The 18,428-nt window shown below is 49.2% G+C and overlaps 1 protein-coding gene across 2 annotated transcripts in view; it reads left to right on the forward strand.

The window, feature by feature from the left end:
- Window positions 1–4,165: 4,165 nt before the first annotated feature.
- LOC147095978 (flotillin-1-like) overlaps window positions 4,166–18,428 on the forward strand; it is a 73,263-nt gene continuing 59,000 nt past the window's right edge. Inside the window, exon 1 of one of the 2 annotated variants that reach the window (XM_085974937.1) lies at window positions 4,166–4,329. The gene's annotated coding sequence lies outside the window, so the exon portion shown is untranslated. Of the gene's footprint in view, window positions 4,330–4,353; window positions 4,531–18,428 lie in introns of those variants that run through there. The other variant, XM_085974938.1, reaches the window with a different exon arrangement.

Genomic DNA, 18,428 nt, shown 5'->3' on the forward strand with positions numbered 1-18,428 from the left:
ATCATCATGTACGTTCGAGTCTGAGGTAGATGCTACAGGCTCAATAACTTCTTCAACTGGTGTCTCTGCCGTAGACATGGGGTCGACCCTTGTTCTCGATTCCACAAGTTGGTCAGCATGACGTCGTATTACGTTCTCACCAACGTCTACCGTGTACATCAAGGGTCCTTGTCGGGCACGAATTGTTCCGGATTGCCATTTATCATTCCTATAGTCCCTGGCCAACACTGGTTGTCCTATTTCGAAACTCCGAGTGCCCTTGTTATTTACGTGCTGCAATTGTTTGTTTTCGACTTCCCTATGCACATTGGGTTTTAACAAATCCAATCGGGACTGCAACCTCCTGTTATAGAACATTATGGCAGGGCTTTGATTTGTCACTGCATGCGTGGCGTTTCGATATGCCATCAGGAAATTGTCCACCTTGTGTTGTAGTGGAATATGGTCTTCGCTCATGGCCTTTATCGTGTTTTTGAACGTTTGTACAAATCTCTCGGCCAACCCATTTGTAGCCGGATGATATGGGGCAGATGTATAGTGTTTCACCCCATTCTTCTTCATGAATTTCTGGAATTCTTCTGACACGAACTGTGGTCCGTTGTCTGAACATATTTGTTCCGGCAGCCCATTCCTTGCAAATATGGTTCTTAGAACTGCGATCGTCTTTTCAGAGGTAGTGGTCGACATCTTAATCACTTCTGGCCATTTAGAATGTACGTCTACCGCTATCAAAAACATGGAATCCATGAATGGACCTGCAAAGTCGATATGCACACGTTGCCATGGGGTTGAAGGCCATTCCCACGGATGCAGCGGTGCAATTGGAGGTGCATTTTGAACTTTTTGGCACCCTGAGCAGCTTTTAGTCAGATCCTCTATTTGTTTGTCGATACCTGGCCACCACACATAAGCCCTAGCAAGGCCTTTCATCTTGACTCCCCCCAGATGACCTTCATGCAGTTCCTTCAGAACTCTCTCCCTTAATTTAGGAGGAATAATCACCCTTGTTCTATACATCAATGTTCCTTGACAGATGGACAGCTGCTCTCGTCTGGCTGAGAATGCCGGTAACAGTGGTTCGCCATGTGTTGGCCATCCCTTCACTGTCAAATCGTAGACCCGAGACAGTGTCGGGTCGTTTCTGGTCTCTCTCTCAATACTCGCATTGGTGACTGGTAAGCATTCGATGATGGTCGAGTGAAATATCTCGACACTTTGCTGCACCCAATGCCATTTCTTTGGTGCTGAATTCCGATGGCCTTTGCTGCATTTCTGCAGTGCCTCGTGCTGCTGCCTCGTGCGATGCTGCAATGCTGAAAGCTTTGTCCACGGTAGTCTCTTAAGGTGGTACAGGTTACATACACTACAAGTACCCTCAATTCCCTCAGCATCCTAGGATACATCCCATCCGCTCCTGGTGATTTATCTACTTTAAGTACAGCCAGCCTTTCTAATACCTCTTCTTTATCAATTTTTATCCTATCAAGTGTCTCCACTACCTCCTCCTTCACTATGTCTATGGCAGCATCCTCTTACTTGGTGAAGACAGATGTAAAGTACTCATTTAGTACCTCAGCCACACCCTCTGCCTCCATGCGTAGATCTCCTTTTTGGTCCCTAATCGGCCCCACCCCCTCCTCTTACTACCCGTTTACTATTTATATGCCTATAGAAGACTTTTGGATTCCCTTTTATGTTGGCTGCCATTTTATTCTCATACCCTTTCTTTGCCCCTCTTATTTTCATTTTCACTTCTCCTCTGACCTTTCTATATATAGCCTGATTCTCAGATGTATTTGCAACCTGACATCTGTCATACACGCTCTTTTTCTGCTTCCTCATATTCTCTATCTGTTTCATCATCCAGGGAGCCCTGACTTTAGTTGCCCTGCCTTTCTCCCTAGTGGGAATGTACCTTGACTGTACCTGAACTATTTCCTCTTTAAAGGCAGCCCATTGTTCCATTACAGTGTTGCCTGCCAATCTTTGAATCCAGTTTACCCGGGCCAGATCCGTTCTCATCCCACTGAAATTGGCCTTCCCCCAGTTAAATATTTTTACTCAAGATTTCTCCCTGTCCTTTTCATAGCTAATCTAAACCTTATGATACTATGATCACTGTTCCCTAAATGTTCACCTACTGACACTTGCCCCACTTGACCTACCTCATTCCCCAGAATCAGATCCAACAATGCCTCCTCCCTCATCAGGCCGGAAACATACTGATCGAGAAAGTTCTCCTGAACACACTTGAGAGATTCTTCCCCTTCTCTGCCCTTTACACTATTACTATCTGAGTCTGTATTAGGATACTTGAAGTCCCGCATTATTATTACTCTATAGTTCTTGCACCTCTCTATAATTCCTCTGCACATTTGCTCCTCCATATCTTTCCCACTAGTTGGTGGTCTATAGAATACACCTGGTAGTGTAATGGCACCTCTATTATTTCTTAACTCTAGCCATATAGATTCTGTCCTTGACCCCTCCAGGACATCATCCATCTCCAGCACTGTAACATTCTCCTTGACCACAGAAGTGCCAGGCAATGACTATCTCCAACAAGCAAGAGCCTAACCACCACCCCTTGACATTCAACGGCATTACCATCGCCGAATCCCCCACCATCAACATCCTGGGGGGGTCACGATTGACCAGAAACTTAACTGGACCAGCCACATAAATACTGTGGCAACAAAAGCAGGTCAGACTCTGGGTATTCTGCGGTGAGTGTCTCACCTCCTGACTCCCCAAAGCCTTTCCACCATCTACAAGGCACAAGTAAGGAGTGTGATGGAATACTCTCCACTTGCCTGGATGAGTGCAGCTCCAACAACACTCAAGAAGCTCGACACCATCCAAGACAAAGCAGCCCGCTTGATTGACACCCCGTCCACCACCTTAAACATTCACTCCCTCCACCACCGGCGTACCGTGGCTGCAGTGTGTACCATCTACAAGATACACTACAGCAACTCGCCAAAGCTTCTTCGGCAGCACCTCCCAAACCCGCGACCACTTCCACCTAGAAGGACAAGGGCAGCAGGCGCATGGGAACACCACCACCTCCAAATTCCCCTCCAAGTCACACACCATCCTGACTTAGAAGTATATCGCTGATCCTTCATCGTCGCTGGGTCAAAATCCTGGAACTCCCTCCCTAACAGCACTGTGGGAGTACCTTCACCACACGGACTGCAGCGGCTGAAGAAGGCCCGCCACCACCTTCTCGAGGGCAATTAGGGATGGGCAATAAATGCCGGTCTTGCCAGCGATGTCCACATCCCATAAATGATTTTTTTTTTAATACTGCCGCACCACCTCCTATCTTTCCTTCACTATCGTTCCTGAACACCTTATAACCAGGAATATTTAATACCCAGGAATATGATGCCAAGGTTGCGAGTGATTCTTCATGTGTAGTCCACCCCGCAGGTGCCCTCCTGCTAATGGTATCTGTACCTGGCATTTCACTGGGTCTTATGTTGCAGGTTAACACTCTATTACTGCAGCTTAACACTGCAACATGAGTCTCAGTGCTCCTCACTGACTGCAGGTGGCGGTGTGGGAGGAGTGCCAGAGCTCCACCCTCCTGCAGACCAGCAAAAAGAAAAATGCTCCAAATGCCTGAAATTTGAAACAAAAACAGAAAATGCATGACATAAGATCAATTCTGCTTTTTACCCATCTCCTGTTTCCCAGGTAAGGACTTCACAGGGTCATTATATTTCCATTCCTCTGTGCTATCTAGTTGCAAATTGTGTGTGTGCATGTCTGTGTGTTTTTCCTCCCCCACCCCTTTATTCTTTCTTTTTAAATGCCATTCACTGACAAAAACTTCCATGTTTTCACTCAGCTCTCCTCCCGGCCATAGCCGGCGCTGTGCCTGGAGTGTCAGCGCTCCTCCCGGCCACAGGCGGCGCTATACGTGGAGTGTCAGCGCCCCTCCTGGCCACAGGTGGCGCTGTAACTGCAGTGTCAGCGCTCCTCCCGGCCACAGGTGGCGCTGTAACTGGAGTGTCAGCGTTCCTCCCGGTCACAGGCGGCGCTGTACCTGGAGTGTCAGCGTTCCTCCCGGTCACAGGCGGCGCTATAGCTGGAGTGTCAGCGCCCCCCCCCCGGCCACAGGCGGCGCTGTACCTGGAGTGTCAGCGCTCCTCCCGGCCACTGGCGGCGCTGTGTGTGGAGGATCAGCCGGGCCTGCCTGTTGCTGCGGTCTGAAGCTGGGTGTGTCAGTCTCTGGCTGGAAGAAAACAGGGAGCGAGGCGGAGTCCAAGGGCTTGAGAAGCAGTAGGAGTGCCGCAGGGTCAGCAGCCGCAGCCGTTCCAGGTGAGTGGGTAGGACTGTGATGAACGGGGGCCTGGAGCCTGGGCCTTTCACACCACAGCAGCCTGTTCCTGGGACAGCTGGAGCTGGGCTCACACATTGCACAACAAGTGCTGTCAGCAAGCGATTAGGGCCTGTGCGATAGAGGGGGGAAAAGAGAACCAAACACCGTTCAGGCAGTTTCTCCCTTGGAAAATTTGGATTGTGAGTGTTATATATTCAGTCTTTAAAGCCTTTCTGCTCACTTTTTATTGTGAATTCTTATGGAAGAAAGACTTGCATTTATACAGCGCCTTTCACGACCTCGGGGTGTCCCAAAGCGTTTTACAGTCAGTGAAGTACTTTTTTGAAGTGTTGTCACTGTTGTAATGTGGGAAACGTGCAGCCAATTTGCGCACAGCAAGCTCCCACAAACAGCAATGTGAGAATGACTGGATAATGTTTTTGTTATATTGGTTGAGGGATAAATATTGACCCAGGACACCGGGGATAACTCCCCTACTCCTCTTCGAAATAGTGCCGCGGGATCTTTTACATCCACCTGAGAGAGCAGACGGGGCCTCGGTTTAACGCCTCATCCGAAAGACGGCACCTCCGACAGTGCAGCGCTCCCTCAGCACTGGCACTGGGTGTGTCAGCCTACATTTCTGTGAAGTCTCTGGAGTGGGAGTTGAACCCACAACCTTCGGCCTCGGGCGAGGGTGCGACCCACTGAGCCGCAGCTGAAACTACGAGTGATGTTACTTCAACAAGTTGCCTCAATGCTGTCATCCTCAGAGAATGATGCTTGAGTGAACATGAGAATTAGGAGCAGGAGTAGGCCTCGACCCTGCTCCACTTTATAGAGAGAGAGAGAGAGTACATCAAGCAGGAGATGGGGAAAGATTATGGGGGAACTGGTGCTGTGGTCATTGGGGGCTGGTGAAGAGATAGAGAGGCTTTCGGAGAGCGTCAAAAAGCAGGGCTGGACTGACTGGCTGAAAGATTGACCAGGGATGGTGGAGTGAAAAGGGGTAGAGGGTGAGCACTAATTCTGAGTCGAACGAACGGTGAGTGTGGATGGGGAGATGTGGCTCCAGAAGGTTGCTCAGATAAAAAGTTAGTGCCGGAGAATACAAAGCTTTCCCATTTCGGACATGCAGTGGCAGCATCAAGCACTTGCGGGTCAGTTAGGAGTGAACCATTTTAGTCTTTGCACTTTCATCCACCATTTGCAAATGTGAGAGATTGTGGATCAGGACATGGGCTAAAAGGGAGAAAGCAACTTGAGTTACAGAAAAAGATTATTGCGTGCTTGGATTTAAGAGGATCTAAAAAGGGATCAGACGGTGCATTGCACCATGTCTTGCTGCAGTTGTACAGGGCCTTGGTGAGACCACACCTTGAGTATTGTGTGCAGTTTTGGTCACCTTATCTGAGGAAGGATGTTCTTGCCATGGAGGGAGTGCAGCGAAGATTCACCAGACTGATACCTGGGATGGCAGGAATGACGTATGAGGAGAGATTGGGTCGATTAGGCTTATATTCGCTAGAGTTTAGAAGAATGAGAGGGGATCTCATTGAAACTTATAAAATTCTAACATGATTAGACAGACTAGATGCAGGAAGGATGCTCCCGATGGCGGGGGAGTCCAGAACCAGGGGTCACAGTCTAAGGATAAGGGGTAAGCCATTTAGGACTGAGATGAGGAGAAATTTCTTCACCCAGCGAGTGGTGAACCTGTGGAATTCTCTACCACAGAAGGCAGTTGAGGCCAATTCATTAAATATATTTAAGAAGGCGTTAGATATCTTTCTTAAGGCTAAAGGGATCAAGGGATATGGGGAGAAAGCAGGGACAGGGTACTGAGTTTGGATGATCAGCCATGATCTCATTGAATGGCAGAGCGGGCTCGAGGGGCTGAATGGCCTACTCCTGCACCTATCTTCTATGTTTCTATGTCATTCTGTACCCGGGTAGTCAAAGCAGCAAAGGTAGAGTCCAGGAGTTGTTCTGTTGAACTGACAGTACATAAATTGGAATGGGTTGAGGGTGTAAATTCCAAAGCTGGATGATGAAACTCGGGGTAAAGAAGGCGCAGTCTTGTCAGTGAGTTTCGAAAGGAGTGCCGATCTTCATCCAAAACATATAGGGCGAAGAGTTTTTTTTTGACCACATGAGATACACTTTGGTGCAAACTGTACCACTGTATTGGTGCCTAGGTGCCCAATTTGACCCTGAGCTGAGCTTCTGACCCCAATATCCTCTCCGTGCCTTCAGCTGCCTGGGCCCTAAGCTCTGGAATTCCCTCCCTAAACCTCTCCGCCTCCCTACCTCCTCCTTCAAGACGCTCGTTAAAACCTATCTCTCTGACCAGGCTTTTGGCCATCTTATGTGGCTCGGTGTCAGATTTTGCTTGCTAACGCCCCTGTAAAATGCCTTGGGGACATTTTGCTAGGTTGAAGGTGCTGCATAAGTACAAGTTGTTGCATAAATACAAGTTGTTGCGTTGTTGAAATGGCGTTTCCTCCTTTCTGTGTGGTTACTGTGTCGAAAATACGGTTGGGCAATTTCTCCTTCCCCAGGAGTGCAGGCGGTGCTTTTTTTTAATTAACATCAATGAATAATTCATTGAGGAAGTGGGAATGGGTTGTGAAAGTGACTGTACTAGAAAATTTAATCGTTTTTTTGTTTCTCAATATTCCAACCTGTTTGTAATGCTCCACTCCCCTCATTGACCTGAACAATGACCTTGTGGTTCAGCGAAAGTAAACATTGTAATGTTTCCTTTTTAAAAAAAATAAAAGTTATTGTTGAGTGTTCTATCCAGTTGAGATACAAACAGTAAATGCTGGAAACACTCAGCGGGTCAGGCAGCATCTGAAAAGAAAGGGAAAATGTCAATGTTTTAGGTTTAACTTTTTGTCCGAACTGTTCTCCACCCCACCCCACCCTTCCTCCAGAACTCTATCCCTTCTCTCACCAGTAATAACACCCCATTGTCTCTTGATCCCATTTATGTTCTTCACTTCACTGGCCTTGCCCCGGTTAAATTATTCCACAACTTTAATTATGTTTTTAGGAACAGGAGGCGGCCATTCAGCCCCTCGAGCCTGTTCCACCATTCAGTGACTGATCTGTGACCTAACTCCATATAACCGCCTTTGGCCATATCCCTTAATACCTTTAGTTAACAAAAATCTATCAATTTCAGATTTAAAATTAACAATTGACCTTGCGTCAAATGCAGTGCGTAGAAATGTTTCCTCACTTCACTCCTGAAAGGTCTGGCTCTAATTTTTAGACTATGCCCCCTAGTCCTAGAGTCCCCAAACCAGCGGAAATAGTTTCTCTCTATCTACCCTATCTGTTCCCCTTAATGTCTTGAGAACTTCGATCAAATCACCCCTTAACCTTCTAAATTCCAAGGAATGCAAACGTGGTTTGTGTAATATCTTTTATTTTATTCGTTCCTGGGATGTGGGCGTCGCTGGCAAGGCCAGCGTTTATTGCCCATCCGTAATTGCCCTTGAGAAGGTGGTGGTGAGCCGCCTTCTTGAGCCGCTGCAGTCCGTGTGGTGAAGGTACTCCCACAGTGCTGTTAGGGAGTTCCAGGTTTCTGACCCAGCAACGATGAAGGATCGACAATATACTTCTAAGTCCGGATGGTGTGTGACTTGGAGGGGAACTTGGAGGTGGTGGTGTTCCCATGCGCCTGCTGCCCTTGTCCTTCTAGGTGGTAGAGGTCGCGGGTTTGGGAGGTGCTGCTGAAGAAGCCTTGGCGAGTTGCTGCAGTGCATCTTGTAGATGTTACACACTGCAGCCACGGTACGCCGGTGGTGGAGGGAGTGAATGTTTAAGGTGGTGGATGGGGGGGCCAATCAAGCGGCTGCTTTATCCTGAATGGTGTTGAGCTTCTTGTGTTGTTGGAGCTGCACTCATCCAGGCAAGTGGAGAGTATTCCGTCACACTCCTGACTTCTGCCTTGTAGATGGTGGAAAGGCTTTGGGGAGTCAGGAGGTGAGACACTCGCCGCAGAATACCCAGCCTCTGACCTGCTCTTGTTGCCACAGTATTTATGTGGCTGGTCCAGTTAAGTTTCTGGTCAATGGTGACCCCCAGGATGTTGATGGTGGGGGATTCGGCGATGGTAATGCCGTTGAACGTCAAGGGGAGGTGGTTAGACTTTTGCTTTTTGGAGATAGTCATTGCCTGGCAATTGTGTGGCGCGAATGTTACTTACCACTTATCAGCCCAAGCCTGAATGTTGTCAAGGTCTTGTGCATGTGGGCATGGACTGCTTCATTATCTGAGGAGTTGCGAATGGAACTGAACACTGTGCAGTCATCAGCGAACATCCCCATTTCTGACCTTATGATGGAGGGAATCTCTCCTCGTAATCTAACCCTTGGAGTCCGGGTATCATTCTGGTAAACCTACGCTGCACTCCCTCCAAGGCCAATATATCCTTCCTAAGGTGTGGCGCCCAGAACTGAACACGGTGCTCCCACTTTTGGATTAAAAAAAATCACCTTCTTAGTCCCACTTCCTAATTTAATGGGATCCCCTGGTATTTGAATCCTCAAATAGCAAATATCTCTTTGCTGTTTCCTGCCTACCAGCCTTGCTTTCTGCTTGAGATAAAGGGGAGATTTTGCTCGCTTATAATAAATTTCCACATGCCCTTGATAACTGGGTGATGAAAGTGCCCTGGTTAGCGGCGAACAAGGAGATCCCAGGTTGGATCCCTGGACTGCGCTGAGTTTGATGTAAAGTACGATTTAATTGGGCTCGGTGCTTCCTCGTGATCGGGAGAATCAACCTGGGATCCCGCTCCTGATCTCCTGCTGGAAAGTGAGCGGGTGTGGCTGTTGGGCGAGGATAGATCGAGCTTAATAACAGAAGACACTGGAAAAGCTCAGCAGGCCAGGCAACATCCGTGGAGAGAGAAACAGAATCAACGTTTCAGGTCGAAACCCTTCGTCAGGACTGAGCATAAAAGGCAGGAAATGAAACAGATTAAAAGGCAGTTTGGGGGCTGGGAAATGGGGGAGGGGATGAAAGAAGAGACATAAAGAGATATTCAAGGAATAGGGCAGGTAAAGAAACAAAGGATGGCTGTCGATGAAGTGTGAAATGTGTTGGCAGAGTGAAGGACAGCTGCCATGTGGGAGAGAGAAGAAAAGGAACAAACCAAAAGTGTGGATAAAAAATATAAAAATATAATAGGGGCCGAGGTTATGATCTGAAGTTGTTGATCTCGATATTGAGTCCGGAAGGCAGTAAAATGCCTAATCGGAAGACGAGGCAGTAAAATGCCTAGTCGGAAGACGAGGCAGTAAAGTGCCCAGTCGGAAGACGAGGCAGTAAAGTGCCCAGTCGGAAGACGAGGCAGTAAAGTGCCCAGTCGGAAGACGAGGCAGTAAAGTGCCCAGTCGGAAGACGAGGCAGTAAAGTGCCCAGTCGGAAGACGAGGCAGTAAAGTGCCCAGTCGGAAGACGAGGCAGTAAAGTGCCCAGTCGGAAGACGAGGCAGTAAAGTGCCCAGTCGGAAGACGAGGCAGTAAAGTGCCCAGTCGGAAGACGAGGCAGTAAAGTGCCCAGTCGGAAGACGAGGCAGTAAAGTGCCCAGTCGGAAGACGAGGCAGTAAAGTGCCCAGTCGGAAGACGAGGCAGTAAAGTGCCCAGTCGGAAGACGAGGCAGTAAAGTGCCCAGTCGGAAGACGAGGCAGTAAAGTGCCCAGTCGGAAGACGAGGCAGTAAAGTGCCCAGTCGGAAGACGAGGCAGTAAAGTGCCCAGTCGGAAGACGAGGCAGTAAAGTGCCCAGTCGGAAGACGAGGCAGTAAAGTGCCCAGTCGGAAGACGAGGCAGTAAAGTGCCCAGTCGGAAGACGAGGCAGTAAAGTGCCCAGTCGGAAGACGAGGCAGTAAAGTGCCCAGTCGGAAGACGAGGCAGTAAAGTGCCCAGTCGGAAGACGAGGCAGTAAAGTGCCCAGTCGGAAGACGAGGCAGTAAAGTGCCCAGTCGGAAGACGAGGCAGTAAAGTGCCCAGTCGGAAGACGAGGCAGTAAAGTGCCCAGTCGGAAGACGAGGCAGTAAAGTGCCTAGTCGGAAGATGAGCTTGCCTGGTGAGGCCCGCCTTCAAGGCTTGGCGATGGGAGAAGGGCCACTCGGTGAGGGGTTGGGGGGGGATAGTGAGGGATGACTGCTGCCTGTGGGACAGTGTCACGGTAAACAGTCGGCACCTCCAGGAGAGGTGGAGAGAAGTAAAATGGCCTCCATTCCATTAGCCAAGAGTGTGTCAGATCGTCTAAAGCTGTCGGTTTCAGTCAGTTTCTGTTCAGATGGACACGAGAGGGTGGTGGCCTGCCTTTGGTGTCGGCCGTGGCTCAGCGGGCAGCCACCCTCGCCTCTGAGTCAGAAGGTTGTGGGTTCAAGTCCCCACTCCAGGGACTTGAGCACAAAATCCAGGCCGACACTGCCAGTGCAGTGCTGAGGGAGCGCTGCACTGCCAGAGGTGTGCCGTCTGCGCTCGGGTGGACATAAAAGGTCCCATGGCGCTATTTCGAACAAAAACCGAGGAGCCCTGGCCAATATTCTTCCCTCAACCAGTACCTTAAAAAAAAACCCAGAACATCTGATCATTTTCTCATTGCTGTTTGTTGAAGCTTGCTGTGCGCAAAATTGGCTGCAGTGTTTCCCACATTACAACAGGGACTAGACTTCAAAAGTAATTCACTGGCTGTAAAGCGCTTTGGGATGTCCTGAGGTTGTGAAAGGCGCTATAGAAATGCAAGTCTGTCTTAGAGTCATACTTCTATTAGCTACAGCATGGGGCCCCTCAAGTACCCTATTTTGGTCTCCTCCCCTTTAATCAGGAGCCCCGTGTTGGACATTATAAATAAGTGTAATGACAGACAGCATTACCTGATGTACTTACTCAATATTTTACATTTTTTTAAGCTCTCATCACTCCCTATATAAAAAAAAAAAAAGTTATATTGAGAAACCCAGGTGAAGGCCAATGATATGTGCTGGAATACAGTGTGTCAGCTGAAAAAGAAAGAAAAGTAACAAAGATGGTGAGGTAAATGAAGAAGTAGAGATGAGGTGATGACAAATAGAAAAATAGGTGCAGGAGTAGGCCATTCAGCCCTTCGAGCCTGCTCCGCCATTCAATCTGATCATGGCTGTTCCTCTATCTCCATACCATATTCCCGCTCTCTCCCCATACCCCTTGATGCCTTTTGTGTCCAGCGGTTGGGCTTTAAAAGCCTGTAGATTGTAGTGAGATTGAGAATGCAGAGAGGAGGAAAAGAAAGAAAAAGACTTGCATTTATACAGCACCTTTCACGACCACCAGACGTCCCAAAGCGCTTTACAGCCAGTGAAGTACTTTTGGAGTGTAATCACTGTTGTAATGTGGGAAACGTGGCAGCCAATTTTTGCACAGCAAGCTCCCACAAACAGCAGTGTGATAATGTCCAGATCATCTGTTTTAGTAATGTTGGTTGAGGGATAAATATTGGGCCAGGACACCGGGGAGAACTCCCCTGCTCTTCTTCGAAATAGTGCCATGGGATCTTTTACATCCACCTGAGAGAGCAGATGAGGCTTCGGTTTAAGACATCCGAAAGATGGCGCCTCCGACAGTGCAGCGCTCCCTCACTGGAGTGTCAGCCTAGCTTTTTGCGTTCAAGTCTCAGGAGTGGGGCTTGAACCCACGACCTTCTGACTCTGAGGCAGAGGGTGCTACCCACTGAACCACGGCTGATACCCAAGAAGAGTGCGTGGGACAGTGAGTGAGGGTGCAGGGAGGAGGAGATTGTCTCGGGCAGTGTATTGGAGTTTTGGGGAATAAGCCAAGTTCAGAGTTGCAATGACCATTGTGTCATTGAGTTTTAAAACAACAGAAACTTGTATTTATATGGCGCCTTTAATGTAGTAAAACGTCCCAAAGCGCTTCACAAGGGCGTAATAAAATTAAATTTGACACCGAGCCACATAAGGAGAAGTTAGGGGCAGATGACCAAAAGCTTGGTCAAAGAGATATGTTTTAAGGTGCGTCTTATAGGAGGAGAGAGGCGGAGAGGTTTGGGGAGGGAATTCCAGAGCTTAGGATCTAGACAGCTGAAGGCACGATCTCCAATGGTGGAGTGATGAAAATCGGGGACGCTCGAGAGCAAAATTGGAGGAGCGCAGATATCTCGGGGTGGTTGGGAGGGGGGGGGGGGTGATTGTGGGGCTGAAGGAGATTACAGAGATAGGGATGGGCGAGGCCACAGAGGGATTTGAAAACAAGGATGAGAATTTTAAAATCGAGGCGTTGCTTAACCGGGAGCCAATGTAGGTCAGCGAGCACAGTGGGGGGGTGACGGATGAACAGGATTTGGTGCGAGTTAGAACATGGGAGAAGGAGAATTGCATTTATGTAGCACATTACTGCGTCTGTCTGAAATATCTTGAAGCTCTTCACATATATTGAGTTACTTTGGAGTGCAGGGATAGTTAAGTCGGGTAAAATAGCGACGGGAATGATTGCGATGGAGCGGCAGATGCTGGAAGTCCCAGTTGAGAGTTTCGGCTCGATTTCTGAATGGATTTGTGCGAGCCGACTTGTTTCTCCCTGTCTACACGGCAACAATTTGCATTTATATGGCGCCTTCAGTGTCAAAAAAGCATCGCAAGGCGCTTCACAGCGTAATTAGACAATAATGGACACCACGCCAGAGGTGGAGGTATTAGATGGGATGTTCCCGGGGCAGTTTGCTGGTGTCTCTCCGTTCTATCCGCTTTCTGTGCTGTAAAATCTGTTGTTCAAAGCTGGCCTGGGATTAGATATTTCATAGAGACTGCCTGAAATGAAGAGTAGATTGCCTTTCTAAAGCTAGGCTTTATTAACCTTAAAAACCAGCAGCACATCTTAAGCATCCAGTCTCAACCAAAACAGTGGAGAACTGAATTTAAGATGGCCACCACAGATCACATGACATCAACTACCAATGAGTTTACAGCATATATCTCAAGGCAGGAAAACAGGCAACCAATTACAATGCTTCTTATAAAACAAGAATAATCACCACGCTGCCCCACCCCCCAGTCTCCAGTAACACCACACACTGTACAAACTCCTCTGTCCTCTTCTGTGATGACACTGGGAGCGGGGATTGGACGTGAATCATTTGCAGCACTGAGGGAGAGCTGCCTTGCCGGAGGTGTCGATAAGACATTAAACCGAGCTTCCGTGTGTCTGTTCTGATGGACGTGAAAAAGCAGGCAGATCTTCCACATTCCTCCCTCAATGTGCAGCGAAACACTCCCCACCCCCACCCCCGAGTCACTGGTCGTTTATCTTGTGGGATGTCGCTGATGGAAGTGGCTGCTGCCTGTGTAACGGTCACTTCCCCGCAGAAGTAACGCACCGTGGCCGCACTTTGTGACCCGATGAGCAAATGTTTCAACATTTGAAATCTGTGTGTGAAAGGAATACCATCGCAGTGGGAGCAGCCGTAGACATGGTGGTCACTCGTCTGTGTGGGGGGGGGGGGGTGGGGGTGGGTGCAGGACTGGAGTGGGGGGGCAGTACTGGAGAGGGGGGGTGGAATCATAGAATCATAGACATTATTCAGCCCATCGTGTCCGTGCTGGCCGACAAAGAGCTATCCACCCTAATCCCACTTTCCAGCACTTGGTCCGTAGCCCTGTACGTTTCGGCACTTCAAGTACATATCCAAGTACTTTTTAAATGTGATGAGGGTCTCTGCCTCTCCCACCCTTTCAGGCAGTGATCTCCAGACCCCCACCACCCTCTGGGTGAAACATTTCCCCTCAAATCCCCTCTAAACCTCCGACCAGTTACTTTAAATCTGTGCCCCCTGGTTATCGACCCCTTTGCTAAGGGAAATAGGCCCTTCCTATCCACTCTATCTGGGCCCCTCATAATTTTATACACCTCAATCAAGTCTCCCCTCAGCCTCCGCTGTTCCAAAGAAAACAACCCCAGCCTATCCAATCTTTCCTCACAGCTAAAATTCTCCAGCCCAGGCAACATCCTCGCAAACCTCCTCTGCACCTTCTCTAGTGCAATCACATCCTTCCTGTAATGTGGTGACCAGAACTGCACGCTGTAGTCTAGCTGCGGCCTAACTCGCGTTTTATGCAGTTCAAGCATAACCTCCCTGCTCTTACATTTTATGCCTTGGCTAATAAAGGCAAGTATCCCGTATATAACAACAGAAAATGCTGGAAACACTCAGCAGGCCAGGCAGCATCCTTGCAGAGGGAAACAGTGTTAACGTTTCAGGTCTGGGACCCTTCGTCAGAACTGGTAAAAGTTAGAGACGTAACAGGTTTTAAGCAGGTGCTAAGGTAGGGAAAGGGGATGGGGAGGGGAGGAAAGAATAAAAGGGACGGTCTGTGCGAGGGTGGAAGGCAGGAGAGATTAAATGTTGCAAACGGGGTGGCAGAATCATCAACAGCTGCCATGTGGAAAACATAGGGGCAGGGGTTATAGTCTGAAGTATCCCCTGTGCCTTCTTAACCACCTTATCTACCTGGCCTGCTACCTTCAGGGATCTGTGGACATGCACGCCAAGGCCCCTCTGTTCCGCTACATTTCTCAGTGTCCTACCATTTATAGTGTATTCCCTTGCCTTGTTAGCCCTCCCCAAATGCATTACCTCACACTTCTCTGGATTGAATTCCATTTGCCACTGTTCTGCCCACCTGACCAGTCCATTGATATCTCCCTGCAATCTACAGCTTTCTTCTTCGGTATCAACCACACAGCCGATTTTAGTATCGTCTACAAACTTCTTAATCATACTTCCTACATTCAAGTCGAAATCATTGAGATATGCCACAAAAAGCAAAGGACCCAGCACTGAACCCTGCAGAACCCCAGGGAAGGAATCCAAAGTTGTGAGAATGAATGACCGGGGGGGGGTGTTTAGATGCATGTGAAAAGGAAGGGGGAGAGAGAGCAGGGTGCGGGGGAAGAGAGAGCGAGCGCACGCGAGGAAGAGAGGAGGAAAGCAGTAGAGGTGGTCAGAGGCCCTGATAGTATGGCCAGGGAGGGCGCTGGGGCGGCCTGCTGCCTCTTGGCTCTCAGCCCACGACAGATATCTTGATCCCTGCGACTCCGGGCCTCCATTTACAGCCCAACAGATTGGTGGAAATGTGGGAATACATGTATAGAGTCATAGAGTTATACAGCACAGAAAGAGGCCCTTCGGCCCATCGTATCCGCGCCGGCCATCAAGCCCTGTCTATTCTAATCCCATTTTCCAGCACTTGGTCCATAGCCTTGTATGCTATGGCGTTTCAAGTGCTCATCTAAATGCTTCTTGAATGTTGTGAGGGTTCCTGCCTCTACCACCCTTTCAGGCAGTGAGTTCTAGATTCCAACCACCCTCTGATGAAAAAGTTTTTCCTCAAATCCTCTCTAAACCTCCTGCCCCTTACCTTGAAACGATGCCCCCTGGTTATTGACCCCTCTACTAAGGGGAAAAGTTCCTTTCTATCTACGCCCCTCATAATTTTGTACACCTCAATCAGGTCCCCCCTTGGCCTTCTCTGCTCGAAGGAAAACAACCCCAGCCTGTCCAGTCTCTCTTCATAGCTGAAGCGCTCCAGCCCAGGTAACATCCTGGTGAATCTCCTCTGCACCCTCTCCAATGCAATCACATCCTTCCTATGGTGTGGCGACCAGAACTGCACACACTATTCCAGCTGTGGCCTAACTAGCGTTTTGTACAGCTCCATCATAACCTCCCTGCTCTTATATTCTATGCCTCGGCTAATGAAGGCAAGTATCCCATATGCCTTTTTAACCACCTTATCTACCTGTCCTGCTGCCTTCAGGGATCTATGTACATGTGCACCAAGGTCCCTCTGATCCTCTGTCCTTCCTAGGGTCCTACCATTCATTGTGTATTCCCTTGCCTTGTTAGTCCTCCCAAAATGCATCATCTCACACTTTTCAGGGTTAAATTCCATTTGCCACTGTTCTGCCCATCTGACCAACCCATCTATGTCGTCCTGTAGCCTGAGGTTTCCCTCCTCGCTATTTACCACTCCACCAATTTTTGTGTCATATGCGAACTTACTGATCATGCCTCCTACATTCATATCTAAATCATTAATGTACACTACAAACAGAAAGGGACCCAGCACCAATCCTTGCGGTACACCACTGGACACAGGCTTCCAGTCACAAAAACAACCTTCGACCATCACCCTCTGCCTTCTGCCACTAAGCCAATTTTGGATCCAATGTGCCAAATTGCCCTGGATCCCATGGGCTCTTACCTTCTTGACCAGTCTCCCATGTGGGACTTTGTCAAAAGCCTTACTGAAGTCCATGTAGACTACATCAACGGCACTACCCTCATCCACACACCTAGTCACCCCCTCGAAAAATTTAATCAAATTGGTTAGACATGATCTCCCCCTGACAAAGCCATGCTGACTATCCTTGATTAATCCAAGCCTCTCCAAGTGGAGACTAATTCTGTCCCTCAGAATTTTTTCCAATAATTTCCCTACCACTGATGTTAGGCTCACTGGCCCGTAATTCCCTGGTTTATCCCTACTACCCTTCTTGAATAATGGTACTATGTTAGCTGTCCTCTAGTCCTCTGGCTCCTCCCCTGTGACCAGAGAGGTTCTGAAAATTTGTGTCCGAGCCCCTGCAATCTCCTCCCTTGCCTCACACAGCAGCCTGGGATACATCTCGTCTGGGCCTGGGGATTTGTCCACTTTTAAGCCCGCTAAAACTGCTAGTACCTCCTCCCTCTCGATGCTAATTTGTCGGTTGTTAAAGAACAGATTATTATTTGGGTGGGGGGGAAGGATCTTCGGCTCAGAGGGAAGAAAAATCAGCTGGGATTTCCCCTCTTCGTCACCACCCAGTGATTTGTGCTGCAGGAATACTCCGAGCCAGCACAGGCACGTTGGGCCGAATGGCCTCCCTCTGTGCTGTAAAATTCCACGGCTCTACTTCAAGTGGGGGGCAGGAGCAGGTATGGCTGCGCTGCAGCCCATGAATGAATGTTTAATCTTGAAGTATGACCTCTTGAGGTATTCGAAGGACCCAGCACCTGTGGAATTGTAACACAGCAAGAAGTGTGTACCTTCAGGCAAAGGGGGGGAGGGGAGGTGGTGGTGGAAAGGGAACAGGGGAAATGTAGTACCTGGATGTTGCTTTATAGAGAGTCTACGAGACGCGAGTGCCAGTCTTGGATCATGGGCCTCAACAGAAAGGGTGCTGGGCGTCCTCGAGAGAACCTAGAGAAAGGGAAGAAGCAGATTGGCACTGTTGAGAGACCAGCCTTAACTGTCAAGTGGAGAGACCCCGGCTTCATAGAATCATGGAAACTTGCAGCACAGAAGGAGGCCATTCGGCCCGTCGTGCCTGTGCCGGCTCTTTGAAAGAGCTGCCGTGCTTAGTCCCTTGCTTTTTGTCCGTCACCCTGAGCCTTTGACCAGGGCCCAGACTCCGCACAGTCCCAACTGGCACGAGTCCAGTGGTGCAGCGAGTTAACTGCTGATGTCGAGCAGAGCCTGGCATCTGTCCAGCTCCTTGCCTTCTCCCTGATTGTATTCTATCATGCAGTGGTTAGCTGGTGCCAAGCCTGGACTGTAAAAGCCTGTAGGTTGTAGGGAGGCGAGGCGTTCCACTCTGGGCACGGATGAGTTCGCCAACTCCGATGGGCCCTTGAACGCCAGCAAGCTAATCGACCATGAGAAGCGCCACGGCCTAATCCTGTCCTCCAATCCATCAGGATAGTGATTGGGAGCGGGAACGCTGATCATCCTGTCCCCACCGCAGCGCCCAGCCAACGGGCACTTGAGACCAGTAGTGGCAGCCCACCTCTATCATTCCCCCGTCCCTCGGCACAGATCGAGCATGCAACCAGCGATTCGCCTGGCCTATATGGCTGATGTCCTCAACCGCGAAACCATTCGGGATGGGGCTGGGAGGATAAGGGGCGATGGTGGTTTGACCTGTGGATGGTGAATCCCGGGTTTTGGTGGCCAGTCAGAGGTCTCCACCTGCAGATTAGAGTGGGTCTTTGACAGTCTACCGGAAGGGTTTTGATTCCTGCATCTGCAGCCAAAGG

This window comes from Somniosus microcephalus, unplaced genomic scaffold (genome assembly GCF_052327205.1).
Source record: "Somniosus microcephalus isolate GS21.2 unplaced genomic scaffold, FLI_Smic_1.0 unresolved_chr1, whole genome shotgun sequence".
In the NCBI taxonomy this organism is placed as follows: domain Eukaryota; kingdom Metazoa; phylum Chordata; class Chondrichthyes; order Squaliformes; family Somniosidae; genus Somniosus; species Somniosus microcephalus.